We start from the raw sequence: 18,948 nt of genomic DNA on the forward strand, positions 1-18,948 counted from the left end.
GGTGGATCATAGAGGATCCTGCTGTGATTTATGTCTGAGAGTGTTTTGCCTATGTTCTCCTCTAGGAGTTTTATAGTTTCTGATCTTACATTTAGATCTTTAATCCATTTTGAGTTTATTTTTGTGTGCGGTGTTAGAAAGTGATCTAGTTTCATTCTTTTACAAGTGGTTGACCAGTTTTCCCAGCACCACTTGTTAAAGAGATTGTCTTTACTCCATTGTATATTCTTGCCTCCTTTGTCAAAGATAAGGTGTCCATATGTGTGTGGATTTATCTCTGGGCTTTCTATTTTGTTCCATTGATCTATATGTCTGTCTTTGTGCCAGTACCATACTGTCTTGATGACTGTGGCTTTGTAGTAGAGCCTGAAGTCAGGCAGGTTGATTCCTCCAGTTCCATTCTTCTTTCTCAAGATTGCTTTGGCTATTCGAGGTTTTTTGTATTTCCATACAAATCTTGAAATTATTTGTTCTAGTTCTGTGAAAAATGTGGCTGGTAGCTTGATAGGGATTGCATTGAATTTGTAAATTGCTTTGGGTAGTATACTCATTTTCACTATATTGATTCTTCCAATCCATGAACATGGTATATTTCTCCATCTATTAGTGTCCTCTTTGATTTCTTTCATCAGTGTTTTATAGTTTTCTATATATAGGTCTTTAGTTTCTTTAGGTAGATATATTCCTAAGTATTTTATTCTTTTTGTTGCAATGGTGAATGGAATTGTTTCCTTAATTTCTTTTTCTACTTTCTCATTATTCGTGTATAGGAATGCAAGGGATTTCTGTGTGTTGATTTTATATCCTGCAACTTTACTATATTCATTGATGAGCTCTAGAAATTTTCTGGTGGAGTCTTTAGGGTTTTCCATGTAGAGGATCATGTCATCTGCAAACAGTGAGAGTTTTACTTCTTCTTTTCCAATTTGGATTCCTTTTATTTCTTTTTCTGCTCTGATTGCTGTGGCCAAAACTTCCAGAACTATGTTGAATAGTAGCGGTGAAAGTGGACACCCTTGTCTTGTTCCTGACTTTAGGGGAAATGCTTTCAATTTTTCACCATTGAGGATAATGTTTGCTGTGGGTTTGTCATAGATAGCTTTTATTATGTTGAGGTATGTTCCTTCTATTCCTGCTTTCTGGAGAGTTTTTATCATAAATGGATGTTGAATTTTGTCAAAGGCCTTCTCTGCATCTATTGAGATAATCATATGGTTTTTATTTTCCAATTTGTTAATGTGGTGAATTACATTGATTGATTTGCGGATATTGAAGAATCCTTGCATCCCTGGGATAAAGCCCACTTGGTCATGGTGTATAATCTTTTAATGTGTTGTTGGATTCTGATTGCTAGAATTTTGTTGAGGATTTTTGCATCTATGTTCATCAGAGATATTGGCCTATAGTTTTCTTTTTTTTGTGACATCTTTGTCAGGTTTTGGTATTAGGGTGATGGTGGCCTCATAGAATGAGTTTGGAAGTTTACCTTCCTCTGCAATTTTCTGGAAGAGTTTGAGTAGGATAGGTGTTAGCTCTTCTCGAAATTTTTGGTAGAATTCAGCTGTGAAGCCATCTGGACCTGGGCTTTTGTTTGCTGGAAGATTTCTGATTACAGTATCAATTTCCGTGCTTGTGATGGGTCTGTTAAGATTTTCTATTTCTTCCTGGTTCAGTTTTGGAAAATTGTACTTTTCTAAGAATTTGTCCATTTCTTCCATGTTGTCCATTTTATTGGCATACAACTGCTGATAGTAGTCTCTTATGATCCTTTGTATTTCTGTGTTGTCTGTTGTGATCTCTCCATTTTCATTTCTAATTTTATTGATTTGATTTTTCTCTCTTTGCTTCTTGATGAGTCTGGCTAATGGTTTGTCAATTTTATTTATCATTAAAAATATGGAACGCTTCACGAATTTGCGTGTCATCCTTGCGCAGGGGCCATGCTAATCTTCTCTGTATCGTTCCAATTTTAGTATATGTGCTGCCGAAGCGAGCACCCAATGGTCTTTTAATTAGGATCACTCCCCTGGGGTCTGGACTTACTGAGGCTCAGGTTCTTTGTGTCTCAGTGCAGAAAGAATTCAGTGAGAGACAAAGTAACAGGTAAGAGGTGGGTTTGTTTAGAGAGATACACATCGCATAGACAGCATGCAGTCTATCTCAGCAGACAAGAGTAGCCTGCGTTCTCCTGTTCTCCTCCTGACCAGAATCTAAACCTCCTGCCCAACTTCCTGTTGTCCCCACCCTCCTGTGTGCAGTTTCCTCCCTGTGTGTCCAGGCCTGTGTGGGGATTTTTTCAGGTGATGTGAGCTAGGCTCTGGTCTCTGGACCCTGCAGACTCTGAGTCGGGGATGGGATCAGGCTCCCTCTGAGAGGCCCCCCGCCTCCCCCCGGCACTCACCTGGCGAAGGTTGTAGCCCCCAGTCTGGGGTTAGGGAGGAGAATGTGGGATCCCTGCCATGCTCTGTTTGCAGTTTGCTCTGTTAGCTGCCTTTGCACCCTTACTGGAAAAGATACAGTGCAAGGGGAAGCCCTTGTCCCCGAGTCACCACTCCTGTCCACAGAGCTGGGGTCTGGCCTTTGAGCTGACACGGGAGACAGGACCTGCTGATGTGGGCGTCTGTGCTTGGCTTTCTCATTCTTTCACACCAGATGCGGTGCTGGTCTAGAATGGACCCTGAACCCTCCCTCGAGTGGAATGGAATTGGGGTGGGGAGCAGATCCTGACAGACGCTTAGAGCCCCACCCATTGCCATGTCTTCTAGTTCTGCAGGCCTTTTATTTAAAGTGCTATTTTAATGATCCTGGGATCTGTATTCTCGCCCAGGAAACCCCATGGACAGAGGAGCCTGGCAGGCTACAGTCCACAGGGTTGCAAGAGTCGGGACATGACTTAGTGACTAAGCAAAACTGTCTGATGTGGAAACTTGCTCTGTGGCTTCATACAGGGTTAATTTATGAAAATGTTCCGTGGCCCTTGCTGGATGAAGGGCTCCATATCTGTCTTAGTATGCCAGGCTTGCTATTGTGCTGCTGAAAACATCTGTATGCTTCCTAGTGTTTGCCTCTCCGTCATTAAGAATGGTGTATTAAAAATTTCCACTCTAATTGTGGAGTTATCAGCTTTTGCATAATGCCACTTCAGTTCATGTTTATTAGGTGCATCTGAGTATTGTTTTCTCTTTCTGGTGAACTGGTCCATTTATCATCATGTAGTAACTCTCTTGATTCCTCCAGGTACTTTTGCCTTAGAGTATATTTTTATCTGACAGTGATTTAGGTATTCCAACTTTATTTTATTTGCCTGGCACTTCTATGCATATTAGTTCCCTTCCCTGCCCACCCCCCACCCCAGTCTTTTACTTTTAATCATATTGTCTTCTTTTTGTTTTAGATGTGTCTCTTGTAAACAGAAGGTAGCTGGATTTTTTGAAAAAAATCCCGCTTGGTGATCTCTGTCATTTGACTCTTTTTTTTAAGAAAAAAAAAATTATTTAATTGAGGTATACTTGATTTACAATGTTGAATCACAACAAAGTGACTCGGTTATACATATCTATATATGCATTGTTCTTCATATTCTTTGCATTATGGTTTATTACAGGGGATTGACTATAGTCCCCTGTACTGTACAATAGGACCTTGTTGTTTATCCATCCTATGTGTAATAGTTTGCATCTGCTAACCCCAAACTCCTACTCCATCCCTCCCCCACCCCTCTTGTCATTTAAATCTTTTTTTTTTTTTTTTTGGAAGGAAAAAAAAATGTAATCCTGCCTCTCTTAGTGACGAAAATTTCAGAGAAGACAAAAATGCCAACAGACCTCTAGATGAAGATATCGTCACAGTTATGATTAGATCATTACATTCCCTTGAACATGAAAGTGTTAGCTGCTCAATCGTGTCTTACTCTTTTCGACTCCATGGACTGCAGTCTGCCAGGCTCCTCTATCCATGGGATTTCTCGGGCAAGAATACTGGAGTGGGTAGCCACTCCCTTCTCCAGAGGATCTTCCCGACTCTGATGCCTATTGGTGACAGCAGCTCCCTGCAAGAGTGAAGATGTGGTTGGTGGGCAGTTTGCAAAGCCTCTCAGGGTCAGCTGTGCCCACCCCTGCTTTGAGAGGGTCTTTGCTGACCAGTTAAGTGCTGGCTGCTTACATAACCTTCTAGAAGAGGGACCCCCAGAATGACTTTCCTGGCCCTCTCAAGCCCAACCAGCCTGCCAGCCCAGCAGTGCAGACCAGATGGTACCAAGGCTGAGGACTGTAGGGGAGACAGCACAGGAGGGTCGCCTTCATACCCTGTGTGGGCTGCCCAGTGCCCAGGCCCTCTCCTTGGGGAGGGAGCCAGGCCAAGTCCCTATCCCCACTCCTAGCCCTCCTTTGCATCTCTGGTGGTCCGGGCAGGGTCTGCCTTTGTGGAGCACCCCTGAGGGCCGTGGTACTTTGCTCTTGATAAGATGGGAAGCTCTTGGAAGACCCTGACCTAAGTATGGCATGATCAGATTTTGGCTTTGCAGAGTCCCTGGATCTGCGGGTGGAGATGGCAGGGGAGACAGCCAGAGCAGGAATCCTCTCCGGTAGCTGAAGGGTGCGTGGAGTGGAAGTCAGACCCTTCCTGTGCAGGTGCTGGAGAAAATCAGGGCGCCAGCTGCCCTGTCTGTTGCCCTGTAGACTTGCCCTAGGGTTCCTGGTCTTCAGGGCTTTCCTGATAGCCCAGCCGGTAAAGAATTCACCTGCAATGCAGGAGACCTGGGTTTGATCCCTGAGTTGGGGAGACCCCCTGGAGGAGGGCATGACAACCCTCTCCAGTACTCTTGCCTGGAGAATCCCCATGGACAGAGGAGCCTGGCGGACTACAGTCCATGGGGTGGCAAAGAGTCAGATACGACTGAGCGGCTAAGCCCAGCACAGCACTCCTGCTTGGGACATAAAGCAACAGCCTACACAAAGTGTAATGCTCTAAGAGGACTCACTACCCAGGCTAACTATTAATGTATTAGCCAAGAGGCATGTTCCACTGAATTACTCAAAAATGCATTCCTTTAGGACAGCCAAGAGATGAAAACACGTCAATGGTTATCATCAAAACAGAAACATGAGCACATCCACATACAGCTCTCCCTTCATACTTCCTTCTGTCCCTCCGTTGCCAGCGTAAATGAACAAGTCCTGACGTACACTTCTCAGAGATTGTATAACCAACCCCATGTCCAAGATGCTTTAAAAAAAATCAACTATAACAAAGATATTTAAAAATTGGTTAATTCAATAGCTCTATTTTTTAATCATACTTTGTCACTTCAGGACATTTAAAAAGCCTAGATGTTGCAAAATAATGATGTTTATCCACAGTAAACATAGGTACTTTACAAAAAATGCACATACCAGCGTATGGTTATGACCTAAAACTATCTTCTAGATAATGGAGATATTAGCCAAAAGCCCTTCCGCTCACCCTTCTTCTTACCCTCCTCCAGCATTTTGGTGAAAACATACCAGGCTACATCTAGCTCCTAGAGGTGGGTTAACATAGGCACTCCCAGCAGGCACAGCCCTTCCTAAGAGCCAACAAAAGGGCATTTATTAAGTGGTTGTTTTACTACCTCTGCTTTTATATACTGTGGGCATTATGACTTGCTTATTCTTTACGGCACAGCAATATTAACTAAAATGCGCAAACAGAACAATGGCTCGACAGTCTGAACGTGTCTGAAGATTGATGGGCATTGAGCCCTTCTCTCTGCACGTCCTTCCCTGTCCCTTCCCTCCATCCCCAGCACCCAGGGAAGAGTCAGCTTACTCCCCAAGACTCATTTAACAATTCCACTCCCCAAATACAATCATTCCTATACATTAACAGAATAAAGTACTTAAAAGGCTACTTTAATTCTCTACTTTCAAAATAGGTTGTGTACATCTACACATCTAGAAAGGGTGGATGTTTCAAATAAGGACAGTCATTTCTGACCCTTTGAGACCCCATGGACTGCAGCCCACCAGGCTCCTCTGTCCATGGAGATGCTCCAGGCAAGAATATTGGGATGGGTTGCCATTTCCTCCTCCAGGGAATTTTCCCAACCCAGGAATCAGACCCTTGTTTCCTGGGTCTCCTGCATGGCAGGTGGGTTCTTTACACACTGAGCCACTTGGGAGATGTTTCAAATAAGGACTTAAGTTTGTCCACTATGCACACAGTAGTGTTGAATAAACTGCTTATGTGTGACAGTGATTCTCTCCGAAAGTGTTTTCTATGAAGAAACATTCTAGTCTAGAACGTTTCATTGCTCCAGTTCCTCCTTTTTGCCATCCATCTAACAGCGGGCAGTGAGTATAGACACATGTATCACTTACCTGTGATTGACAATTTCACTTCCAAAGGTCCTTTTCAGAAGATGGCCTTTCAGTGAATTTTAACACAAAGTGTAAAAAATGTGTTAATTTACTAACCCTACTTTTGTCAGACATTGGCAACCTCTCTGTTATCTAGAGAGTAAAGACTAGATATTATAAAACTGGGACCTATTTGTCCAGTATATACATAATATATACAGTAAAGTTAAACTAAATGCATTTAATAGATGGAGCAATGGTAAGCTGAAATGTTCTAGTACACTCTAACAAAGCATCATTTGAAATTTTCCCTCCCACCTCCTTCAACCCAATGAAAAAGCACAATGTACTATTCAGAGAGGAGGTTTAATAATTTCATTTCCAAAGACAGTGTGTGTATGCATGCTAAGAGGCTTCAATCTTGGCCGACTCTTTGAGATCCTACGGATGGCTTCTCTGTCCTTTGGGTTCTCAAGGCAAGAGTACTGCAGTGAGTTACCATGCCCTTCTCCAGGGAATCTTCCCAACCCAGGGATCGAACCCATTAGCAAAGCCTAAAATTGAAAGGAGAATCCAAGTTCTTGTTTGCAGAGCTGAAGAATGAACTTCACAAACACGCAAACACTCTTGGTAGCAAGCAAACAGAATTTATTTCAGAGAGAGAGAAGTAAAAAACTCAGCATAGACCCTACGAGAGGGTGAAGTGCCTGAAAAGGCAGGACTTACAGCAGTTTATATTCTTACTAGTATTGATTTATACACTTTTGATTGGCTTTTACTTTTAACATATATCATTTCTAACCAATCAGGTTAAAGGTCGCAATGTTTAACTTGACATCTTTATGGCTTCTTTAGATCCTCAGATTCTTAGTTTTCTTAGACATTAAGTCACCACCCCTTGACCTTTTCTCATGACCTCTGGCCACTTTACAAAGGACCAGATATATGGGCTAAAAACTAATGATCACCAATTGCTTTTCCCTCAGGCATATGGAACAGAAGTTAATTACTACTCTTTCCTGCATCTGAGTGCTGATAATTTATCAGACCAAGGACACACTCCTCTGACAGCTAGGAATTTGGGACAAAGGGTGTAGCTTTAGCTTAATGGAGCGGGATGTTTATTGAAACAGGCTGAGGTCTCAGAGTTCCCACACTCATTGCTTAACAATTTCTACCTCAAAATGATTCTGTATCTGCCTTCTTTAAACGAGAAGACCTCACAGGGTTTAATCCTGGCCGCCTTCTTCTGTCACACGTGTTTTTGTCAGTCAGTATTTTGGTTTCACCTTTTCTATCCTCTGTATTATTCATTATTGTGATTATGGTTTTATATAGTACAGATGGGGAAACAGTGAAAACAGTGTCAGGCTTTATTTTGGGGGGCTCCAAAATCACTGCAGATGGTGATTGCAGCCATGAAATGAAAAGACGCTTACTCCTTGAAAGAAAAGTTTTGACCAACCTAGACAGCATATTCAAAACCAGAGATATTACTTTGCCAACAAAGATCCATCTAGTGAAGGCTATGGTTTTTCCTGTGGTCATGTATGGATGTGAGAGTTGGACTGTGAAGAAAGCTGAGCACCAAAGAATTGATGCTTTTGAACTGTGGTGTTGGAGAAGACTCTTGAGAGTCCCTTGGACTGCAAGGAGATCCAACCAGTCCATCTTAAAGGAGATCAGCCCTGGGATTTCTTTGGAAGGAATGATATTAAAGCTGAAACTCTAGTACTTTGGCCACCTCATGTGAAGAGATGACTCATTGGAAAAGACCCTGATGCTGGGAGGGATTGGAGGCAGGAGGCAAAGGGGATGACAGAGGATGAGATGGCTGTATGGTATCACCGACTTGGATGTGAGTTTGAGTGAACTCCAGGAGGTGGTGATGGACAGGGAGGCCTGGCCTGCTGCAATTCATGGGGTGGCAAAGAGTCAGACATGACTGAGTGACTGAACTGAACTGATAGTATATATTCATTTATTTCCTGCACCTCAGATCTTTCTTCTGGTTTTAATTTCTTTCTTCCTGAAGAACATCACTTAGAAGGTCTAGCAATAAAAATCTATTAGTGGCAAACTCAGTTTTTGCCTGGAAATGTCTTTATTTCATGCTCATTTTTTGTCATATTTTCAAATTTTATGTAAATAGTGCATACTGTATTATTACTCTACAGCCTGATTTTCCCCCCTCAACAGTCATTTAAAGTGTTATTCATGCTGCTACATGTAACTGTTTCTTTCATTTTAACTCTTATAGTATCTCATTATATTAATACAGCACAATTTATCAACCCATTCACTTGGAAGAAGACTTTCAACAGAATTCATTTTATAAATTTATTTTACAATTTATATAATTATAATCAAAAATCGGTTCAAAATCAGGAAAGGAGTATACTAAAGCTGTATATTGTCACCCTGCTTATTTAACTTATATGCAGAGGACATCATGTGAAATGCCGAGCTGCATGAAGCACAAGCTGGAATCAAGGTTGCCGGGAGAAATATCAGTAACCTCAGATATGCAGATGACGCCACACTAAAATGGCAGAAAGCAAGAGGAACTAAAGAGCCTCTTGACGAAGGTGAAAGAGGAGAGTGAAAAACCTGGCTTAAGACTCAACATTTAAAAAAATGAAGAACATAGCATCCGGTCCCATCACTTCATGGCAAACAAATGGGGGGAAAATGGGAAGAGTGGCAGATTTTATTTTCTTGGGCTCCAAAATCACTGTGGAGGGTGACTGCTGCCATGTCCAGCACAGCGGGTGAAAAGGACCTGAAACGGGGGCCAGTGCATAATGAGAAGACAGACGCATATGACTCGGCATCGGGAGTCACGGGCCTCCTCTGCTCCATGGCACGAAGACAGATGGCTCCTTTCGGCCTGCACTTTTATTGGCAGAAGTCCCATGAGACCATTAAGGAATAGCTATACTGGGAAGTTTGATCAGCACGTCATAAAGAGGGAGTAAAGGTAAGGCTCTGTTGTTGATCAGGAACATCTTGTTTTGTTTCTATGGGGATGGACGCAGGGGCTGGCAGGAGCAGAGAGCACGCCCTGCCCTGAAAATGTCTTCTGGCGTGCTTACCAGCACAATCAGGGGGGCACACTTTGCCTCATCCTCCAGTCATGGGGCAGGTTCTGGGCTCTGCTCCGCCCGCTGCAACAGACTGCAGCCATGAAATTAGATGTTTGCTCCCTGGAAGAAAAGCTATGACAAAGGTAGAAAACATATTAAAAAGCAAATAAGTTACTTTGCTGACAAAGGTCTGTATAGTCAAAGCTATGGTTTTTCCAGTAGTCATGTATGGATGTGTGAGTTGGACCATAAAGAAGGCTGAGTGCTGAAGAATTGGTGCTTTCAAACTGTGGTGTTGGAGAAGACTTCTTTTTTTTTTTAATTTGGAGAAGACTCTTGAGAGTCCCTGGGATAGCAAGGGGATCAAACCAGTCAGTCCTAAAGAAAATCAACCCTGAATATTCATTGGAAGGACCAATGCTGAAGCTCCAATACTTTGGCCACCTGACACGAAGAACTGACTTGATGGAAAGGACCCTGATGCTGGGAAAGACTGAGGGCAAGAGGGAAAAAGGGTGACAGGGAGTAAGATGGTTGGATATCATCACTGACGAGGGACAAGGATTTGAGCAAACTTCAGGAGACAGTGAAGAACGGGGAAGCCCAGCATGCTGCAGCCCGTTGCGTTACAAAGTCGGACATGACTTAGCAACTGAACAACAGCAACCGTGACGACTATAATTATTCTATAACAAAAGAATTCTATTTATTTTATACTATTAAATCTGTTTTATAACTATTATCATAATACCTTTTTTGTGAAAAATTTCAAACCACCACCATATATAGCATAATGAAACATGATGTATTGACCCTCAACAATGATCAGCTCATAACCAATCTAGTTTTGTGCATGGCTCCACTCTCTAGATTATTTGAAGTAAACCCTACACATAGTATCATTACATCTGTTAACATGATAAAAATTATTAAAAACCCCATTTACCATGATAACACCTAAAAATTTAGCAATGCTTCATTCTTATTATTAAATATCTAGTCACTATTCAAAATTCTAGTTGTTTCATGACTATAATTTTTAAAAATAGTTTGAATCAATTCAAGTGAGGCCCAATCACTGAGACTGACTGATTTCTCTCTTGAGTATCTTTTAGGGTTGTCTTTTTTTTCCTTTTTAAACATTTCCTTGCAAATTTATTTGTTGAAAAAACCAAGGTGTTTGTCCTGTGCCAGTCCCCACACTCTGAGTGTTGGTGATCTTGTCTAGCATGTCCTTCTATCCCCTGTTTATCCTGTATATTTGTGGCTAGAGCCAGAAGTCATCTCATCCTCAAGTCATTTAACTGAGTATAAAACTATTAATTGTTATTTTCTCTCAGCATTTTGAAGATATTATTCTGTGGTCTTTAGGCGCTGCCTATTATTAAGGGTCTGAGTCAGTCTATCTGTACTTTGTAGCAATTTATCTTTTTTTCTTTGACTGTCCCTATCCTTAGAGTTCTCCAATTTCATTATTTTTATTTCTCTTACTTACAGCTCGTAATACTCCCTAAATTGGAAGATTCATGTCCTTCATCAATTATGGAAAATTCTCAGCCATTATCTTTATCAGAAAATGTTCTTTCTCCTCTTCTTTCCATACACTCAGTTTGGTTCAGTTCAGTTGCTCAGTCGTGTCTGACTCTTTGAGACTCCATGAACTGCAGCATGCCAAGCCTCCCTGTCCATTACCAACTCCCAGAGTCCACCCAAACCCATGTCCATCGAGTTGGTGATGCCATCCAACCATCTCATCCTCTGTCATCCCCTTCTCCTCCTGCCCTCAGTCTTTCCCAGCATCAGGGTCTTTTCAAATGAGTCAGCTCTTCACATCAGGTGGTCAAAGTATTGGAGTTTCAGCTTCAACATCAGTCCTTCCAATGAACACTCAGGACTGATTTCCTTTAGGATGGACTGGTTGGATCTCTTTGCAGTTCAAGGGACTCTCAAGACTCTTCTCCAACACCACAATTCAAAAGCATCAATTCTTCAGTGCTCAGCTTTCTTTATACTCCAACTCTCACATCCATACATGACTACTGGAAAAACCATAGCCTTGACTAGATGGACCTTTGTCAGCAAAGTAATGTCTCTGCTTTTTAATATGCTGTCTAGGTTGGTCACAGCTTTTTTTAGCAAGGAGCAAGCATCTTTTAATTTTATGGCTGCAGTCACATCTGCAGTGATTTTGGAGCCCAAGAAAATAAAGTTTCTCACTGTTTCCATTGGTTCCCCATCTATTTGCCATGAAGTGATGGGACCAGATGCCATGATCTTAGTTTTCTGAATGTTGAGTTTTAAGCCAAACTTTTCACTCTCTTCTTTCACTTTCATCAAGAGGTTCTTTAGTTCTTCTTTGCTTTCTGCCATAAGGGTGGTGTCATCTGTGTATCTGAGATTATTGATATTTCTCCTGGCAATCTTGATTCCAGCTTGTGCTTCATCCAGCCCAGCATTTCACATGATGTACTCTGCATATTAAGTTAGATAAGCAGGGTGACAATATACAGCCTTGATGCACTCCTTTCATGATTTGGAACCAGTTTGTTATCCCATATCCAGTTTTAACTGTTGCTTCTTGACTGGCATACAGATGTCTCAGGAGGCAAGTCAGGTGGTCTGGTATTTCCATCTCTTTCAGAATTTTCCACAGTTTGTTGTGATTCACACAAAGGGAAGGGATGTGTGTTATTATCACAATGCCTCCATTCATGCGTGCTGAGTCTCTTCAGTCCTGTCCAACTCTTATGACCCTGAGGACTGTAGCCCTCCAGGCTCCTCTGTCCATGGGATTCTTCAGGCAAGAATGCTGGAGTGGGTTGCCACGCCCTCCTCCAAGGGATCTTCGGACCCAGGCATCGAACCTGGTCTCTTATGTCTTCTGCATTGGCAGGAGCGTTCTTCACCACTAGCGCCACGTGGAAAGCCCCTATTATCATAATAGTACACATTCGATTTTACTTGGTACTATTTCTGGATTTTTTCTTAATGAAAAAGAAAAAAGCATGGTATACTTAAGTAGCAGGGGGGAAAATTTCTATAGTTAATGGGAGCTTAATTATTACGATATGAGGTTTGTGACATTGTACAGGAGACAGGGATCAAGATCATCCCCATGGGAAAGAAATGCAAAAAAGCAAAATGGCTGTCTGGGGAGGACTTACAAATAGCTGTGAAAAGAAGAGAGGTGAAAAGCAAAGGAGAAAAGGAAAGATATAAGCATCTGAATGCAGAGTTCCAAAGAATAGCAAGAAGAGATAAGAAAGCCTTCTTCAGCGATCAATGCAAAGAAATAGAGGAAAAGAACAGAATGGGAAAGACTAGAGATCTCTTCAAGCAAATTAGAGCTACCAAGGGAACATTTCATGCAAAGATGGGCTCGAGAAAGGACAGAAATGGTATGGACCTAACAGAAGCAGAAGATATTAAGAAGAGGTGGCAAGAATACACAGAAGAACTGTACAAAAAGATCTTCATGACCCGGATAATCACGATGGTGTGATCACTAATCTAGAGCCAGACATCCTGGAATGTGAAGTCAAGTGGGCCTTAGAAAGCATCACCACGAACAAAACTAGTGGAGGTGATGGCATTCCAGTTGAGCTGTTTCAAATCCTAAAAGATTATGCCGTCAAAGTGCTGCACTCAATAGGCCAGCAAATTTGGAAAACTCAGCAGTGGCCACAGGACTGGAAAAGGTCAGTTTTCATTCCAGTCCCAAAGAAAGCCAATGCTAAAGAATGCTCAAACTACCGCACAATTGCACTCATCTCACATGCTAGTAAAGTCATGCTCAAAATTCTCCAAGCCAGGCTTCGGCAGTGAACTGTGAACTTCCAGATGTTCAAGCTGGTTTTAGAAAAGGCAGAGGAACCAGAGGTCAAATTGCCAACATCCCCTAGATCATCAAAAAAGCAAGAGAGTTTCAGAAAAACATCTATTTCTGCTTTATTGACTATGCCAAAGCCTTTGACTGTGTGGATCACAATAAACCGTGGAAAATTCTTCAAGAGATGGGAATACAGACCACCTGACCTGCCTCTTGAGAAATCTGTATGCAGGTCAGGAAGCAACAGTTAGAACTGGACATGGAACAACAGACTGGTTCCAAATAGGAAAAGGAGTATGTCAAGGCTGTATATTGTCACCCTGCTTATTTAACTTATATGCAGAGTACATTATGAGAAACGCTGGACTGGAAGAAACACAAGCTGGAATGAAGATTGCCGAGAGAAATATCAATAACCTCAGATATGCAGATGATACCACCCTTATGGCAGAAAGTGAAGAGGAACTAAAAAGCCTCTTGAAGAAAGTGAAAGAGGAGAGTGAAAAAGTTGGCTTAAAGCTCAACATTCAGAAAACTAAGATCATGGCATCTAATCCCATCACTTCATGGCAAATAGATGGGGAAACAGTGGAAACAGTGTCAGGCTTTATTTTTTTGGACTCAGAATCACTGCAGATGGTGATTGCAGCCAGGAAATTAAATGACGCTTACTCCTTAAAAGGAAAGTTATGACCAACCTAGATAGCATATTAAAAAGCAGAGATATTACCTTGCCAACAAAGGTCCATCTAGTCAAGGCAATGGTTTTTCCAGTGGTCATGTATGGATGTGAGAGTTGGACTGTGAAGAAAGCTGAGTGCCGAAGAATTGATGTTTTTGAAGTGTGGTGCTGGAGAAGACTCTTGAGAGTCCCCTGGACTGCAAGGAGATCCAACCAGTCCATTCTGAAGGATAGCAGTCCTGGGGGTTCACTGGAAGGACTGATGCTAAAGCTGAAACTCCAGTACTTTGGCCACCTCATGTGAAGCATTGACTCATTGGAAAAGACCCTGATGCTGGGAGAGATTGGGGGCAGGAGGAGAAGGGGACAACAGAGGATGAGATGGCTGGATGGCATAACCAACTTGATGGACTTGAGTCTGAGTGAACTCTGGGAGTTGGTGACGGACATGGAGGCCTGGCGTGCTGTGATTCATGGGGTCACAAAGAGTCGGACACGACTGAGCAACTAAACTGAGCTGAATTATTGTGATAATAGTGGAGATAATTATTCTGATAAAATATGAAAGCTAAGACCTTTGGCACAGCATAACTTCTTGTATTTACTCCTTTTAGGAGCATATTTCTAGTCTGGTGGAGTCAGGCACTTTTTTTAAAAGATTTTTTATTTTGCCTGGAGAATCCTGTGGACAGAGGAGCCTGGGAGGCTACAGCCCATAGAGTCCCACGGAGTCAGAAGTGCGACTGAAGTGACTTAGCTTGCACGCATAGCCAGTTAACAAACAATGTTGTGATAGTTTCAGTTGAACAGTGAAGGGATGGAGCCATACATATACATGTACCCAATCTCCCCCAAACTCCCCTCCAGGATAAAAGGTCATTTTACGCAGTACCCACTGAAGGAGACATGAAAGGGACATCTATTTTGTGTACTGGATTGCACAAATTTCAGTTCAGTTCAGTTCAGTTCAGTTGCTCAGTCGTGTCCGACCCTTTGCAACCCCATGAATCGCAGCATGCCAGGCCTCCCTGTCCATCACCAACTCCCAGAGTTCACTCAGACTCACGTCCATTGTGTCCGTGATGCCCTCCAGCCATCTCATCCTGTGTCGTCCCCTTCTCATCCTGCTCCCAATCCCTCCCAGCATCAAAGTCTTTTCCAATGAGTCAACTCTTCACATGAGGTGGCCAAAGTACTAGAGCTTCAGCTTTAGCATCGTTTCTTCCAAAGAAGACCCAGGGTTGATCTCCTTCAGAATGGACTGGTTGGATCTTCTTGCAGTCCAAGGGACTCTCAAGAGTCTTCTCCAACACCACAGTTCAAAAGCATCAATTCTTCGGCACTCAGCCTTCTTCACAGTCCAACTCTCACATCCATACATGACCACAGAAAAAACCATAGCCTTGACTAGATGGACCTTAGTTGGCAAAGTAATGTCTCTGCTTTTGAATATGCTATCTAGGTTGGTCATAACTTTTCTTCCAAGAAGTAAGCATCATTTAGTTTCATGGCTGCAGTCACCATCTGCAGTGATTTTGGAGCCCCCCAAAATAAAGCCTGACACTGTTTCTACTGTTTCCCCATCTATTTGCCATGAAGTGATGGGACCAGATGCCATGATCTTCGTTTTCTGATGTTGAGCTTTAAGCCAACTTTTTCACTCTCCTCTTTCACTTTCATCAAGAGGCTTTTAGCTCCTCTTCACTTTTTGCCATAAGGGTGGTGTCATCTGCATATCTGAGGTTATTGATATTTCTCTCGGCAATCTTGATTCCAGCTTGTGTTTCTTCCAGTCCAGCGTTTCTCATAATGTACTCTGCATATAAGTTAAATAAGCAGGGTGACAATATACAGCCTTGACATACTCCTTTTCCTATTTGGAACCAGTCTGTTGTTCCATGTCCAGTTCTAACTGTTGCTTCCTGACCTGCATACAGATTTCTCAAGAGGCAGGTCAGGTGGTCTGGTATTCCCATCTCTTGAAGAATTTTCCACAGTTTATTGTGATCCACACAGTCAAAGGCTTTGGCATAGTCAATAAAGCAGAAATAGATGTTTTTCTGGTACTCTCTTGCTTTTTCCATGATCCAGAGAATGTTGGCAATTTGATCTCTGGTTCCTCTGCCTTTTCTAAAACCAGCTTGAACATCTGGATGTTCACGGTTCACATATTGCTGAAGCCTGGCTTGGAGAATTTTGAGCATGACTTTACTAGCATGTGAGATGAGTGCAATTGTGCGGTAGTTTGAGCATTCTTTGGCATTGCCTTTCTTTGGGACTGGAATGAAAACTGACCTTTTCCAGTCCTGTGGCCACTGCTGAGTTTTCCAAATTTGCTGGCCTATTGAGTGCAGCACTTTGACAGCATCATCTTTTAGGATTTGAAACAGCTCAACTGGAATGCCATCACCTCCACTAGCTTTGTTCGCAGTGATGCTTTCTAAGGCCCACTTGACTTCACATTCCAAGATGTCTGGCTCTAGATTAGTGATCACATCATGATTATCTGGGTCATGAAGATCTTTTTTGTACAGTTCTTCTGTGTATTCTTGCCACCTCTTCTTAATATCTTCTGCTTCTGTTAGGTCCGTATCGTTTCTGTCCTTTCTCGAGCCCATCTTTGCATGAAATGTTCCCTTGGTAGCTCTAATTTGCTTGAAGAGATCTCTAGTCTTTCCCATTCTGTTGTTTTCCTCTATTTCTTTGCGTTGATCGCTGAAGAAGGCTTTCTTATCTCTTCTTGCTATTCTTTGGAACTCTGCATTCAGACGCGTTATATCTTTCCTTTTCTCCTTTGCTTTTCACCTCTCTTCTTTTCACAGCTATTTGTAAGGCCTCCCCAGACAGCCATCTTGCTTTCTTGCATTTCTTTTCCATGGGGATGGTCTTGATCCCTGTCTCCTATACAATGTCACGAACCTCATTCCATAGTTCATCAGGCACTCTATCTATCCGATCTAGGCCCTTAAATCTATTTATAACTTTCACTGAATTCCTTTATTTAGACAACCATTTATTATTTAATCAATATGAATTCAGCTTCTACCACACCCAGGCATTGTTCCAGGAACATGGCAAAGTAGATGGTGAGTTTCATCCTTCTTGGAGTCTTTATTTAGTGCTTGCTTCTTACTCTCTGCCTGCTGGAAGCCACTGGCTTGCTGCCTGTTCTTGTTCCTTCAGACTGGCACACAATCCAGCCTGTTTCAGTTTGAAACCTCAGCTTCTCTGTCTTCTCTCCTCTTTTTTTTCACTTTTGTGTAATATTGGAGAACTTCCAGAGTAAGACCTAGACTTTCAGAGGTGCTCCTATTACATCTTATCCTTCCTGATCAACCGTTTCAAGTTGGTCTCAACCTGCTAATGAGTCACTCAGTCATGTCTGACTCTTTGTGGCCCTGTGAACTGTAGCCCACCAGGCTCCTTTGTCCTTGGGATTCTCCAGGAAAGAATACTGGAGTGCCAGTCCCTTCACCAGAGGATCTTCCTGACCTAGAGATGAAACCTGGATCTCCTGTACGGCAGGCGGATTCTGTCCCATCTGAGCCACTGGGCCTCCTAAGTTGGACCCAAGCCCAAGAGCTTGTTAAGAACTGGGGAAAAATCACTGAGAATTAACCTCCTTTATTTTAAACAAACCAGTGATGATGTTGATGAACAGATTCTATTTTAAGACATAGTAAGGATTTTCTATGACATAAGTAGCATAATCCCCACAAAGTTTTCCCTCAGTCCGTTAACTTAGTGCCTCCTCTTTGATGTTATTTTTGTTGAAATAAAGCAATAACAAGAGAGCCATCGTGCAATTTTATTATTTTATTGCTCTTTTGTAGCAGGAACAAATAGTGATGAAATGGATCCTAAAGTTCTCAGAATTAAATTATTTATAGAAGCCGAAAATTTTAATATAATAGTGTACAACTCCAACTCCAGATAGATCCCCAAGTGATAGAACGTATTATTGCACTTTTATCTCCTTGTATTCTGGTGTATCAGTGACCAAGAGAAGCTCTGAACCAGAGTCCAGTGCAGACAGCTGAGCAGGTAACTCAGGGCTTATGAATCCTGTTCTTTGCTGGCTTGATTTTCAGAAATCAGTTTTACCGAGGGCTAACTGCGCTGGTATCTACCATGTCAGATAGTTCAGTACTTTGCCTGTAGACTTACCTTGCCTACAGGCTTCAAGGCATGATGAGATAATGAATTCACATAGTGTTCATTGACAGGACATAGCATTTGGCCCACTCAGTGGATTTTATATTACTAGTGGCAAAGAAGCTCTCATTGCAAAGAGAAACTTGAATACAACTATGTTAATTTAGCTGAACTATCTTAACAAGTTACATAAAAATATTCTAAATAATAGTGGACATGCCAAGAAAAATATTTGTGAGAACAAGAGGTTATATTTCACTTTCTTTTTTAAAAAGGAGATAGTTTCTTCTATAAGTCAAGAACACATTCCAGAGTGAAATGTCTGAGTGGAACAATTAGCATCTTCTGAATCTTAGCTAACAACCAAGAAAGGTGGTGCCGTGGTAAAGAATCTGTCTACCAATACAGGAAGCAAAGATATGGATATTCAGTCCCTGGGTTGGGCAGATCCTCTGGAGGAGGAAATGGCAACCCACTCCGGTATTTTAGCCTGGAAAATTCCATGGACAGAGTAGCCTGGCAGGCTACAGTCCATGGGCTCGCAAAGAGTAATACAACACCTTTTAAGTTTCTTTTCCACAGTGGGCCTTATTTTCTCCTTTATATCCAAGAGCTATAGTTAACGATAATATTTTGTGTACTTTATTTTTATTGGAATATAATTGATGTACAATACTATGTTAGTTTCAGGTGTACTGCATGATTTTGGACCTCTCATTCTGCCTTCTGTCTCTTATCTTTTCTTACAAAATTTTCATCTCCATCTCTCCCTAGTGGGACTCTTGGGAATTGCTTCTGACTTATTTTCCAGTTCACTATTGGTCTCTTCAGTGGACTTGTCCATTGAGTTTTCCATTTCAA

General features: G+C 42.0%; 1 non-coding gene across 1 annotated transcript; it reads right to left on the minus strand.

Annotated features, from left to right (window-relative positions):
- Positions 1-1,890: 1,890 nt before the first annotated feature.
- Positions 1,891-1,997, minus strand: LOC114113465 (U6 spliceosomal RNA). Its single transcript, XR_003588487.1, has one exon. It is a non-coding gene; the product is annotated as a U6 spliceosomal RNA (small nuclear RNA).
- Positions 1,998-18,948: the final 16,951 nt, after the last annotated feature.

This window comes from Ovis aries, chromosome 2, assembly GCF_016772045.2.
Source record: "Ovis aries strain OAR_USU_Benz2616 breed Rambouillet chromosome 2, ARS-UI_Ramb_v3.0, whole genome shotgun sequence".
NCBI classification, from domain to species: Eukaryota; Metazoa; Chordata; class Mammalia; order Artiodactyla; family Bovidae; genus Ovis; species Ovis aries.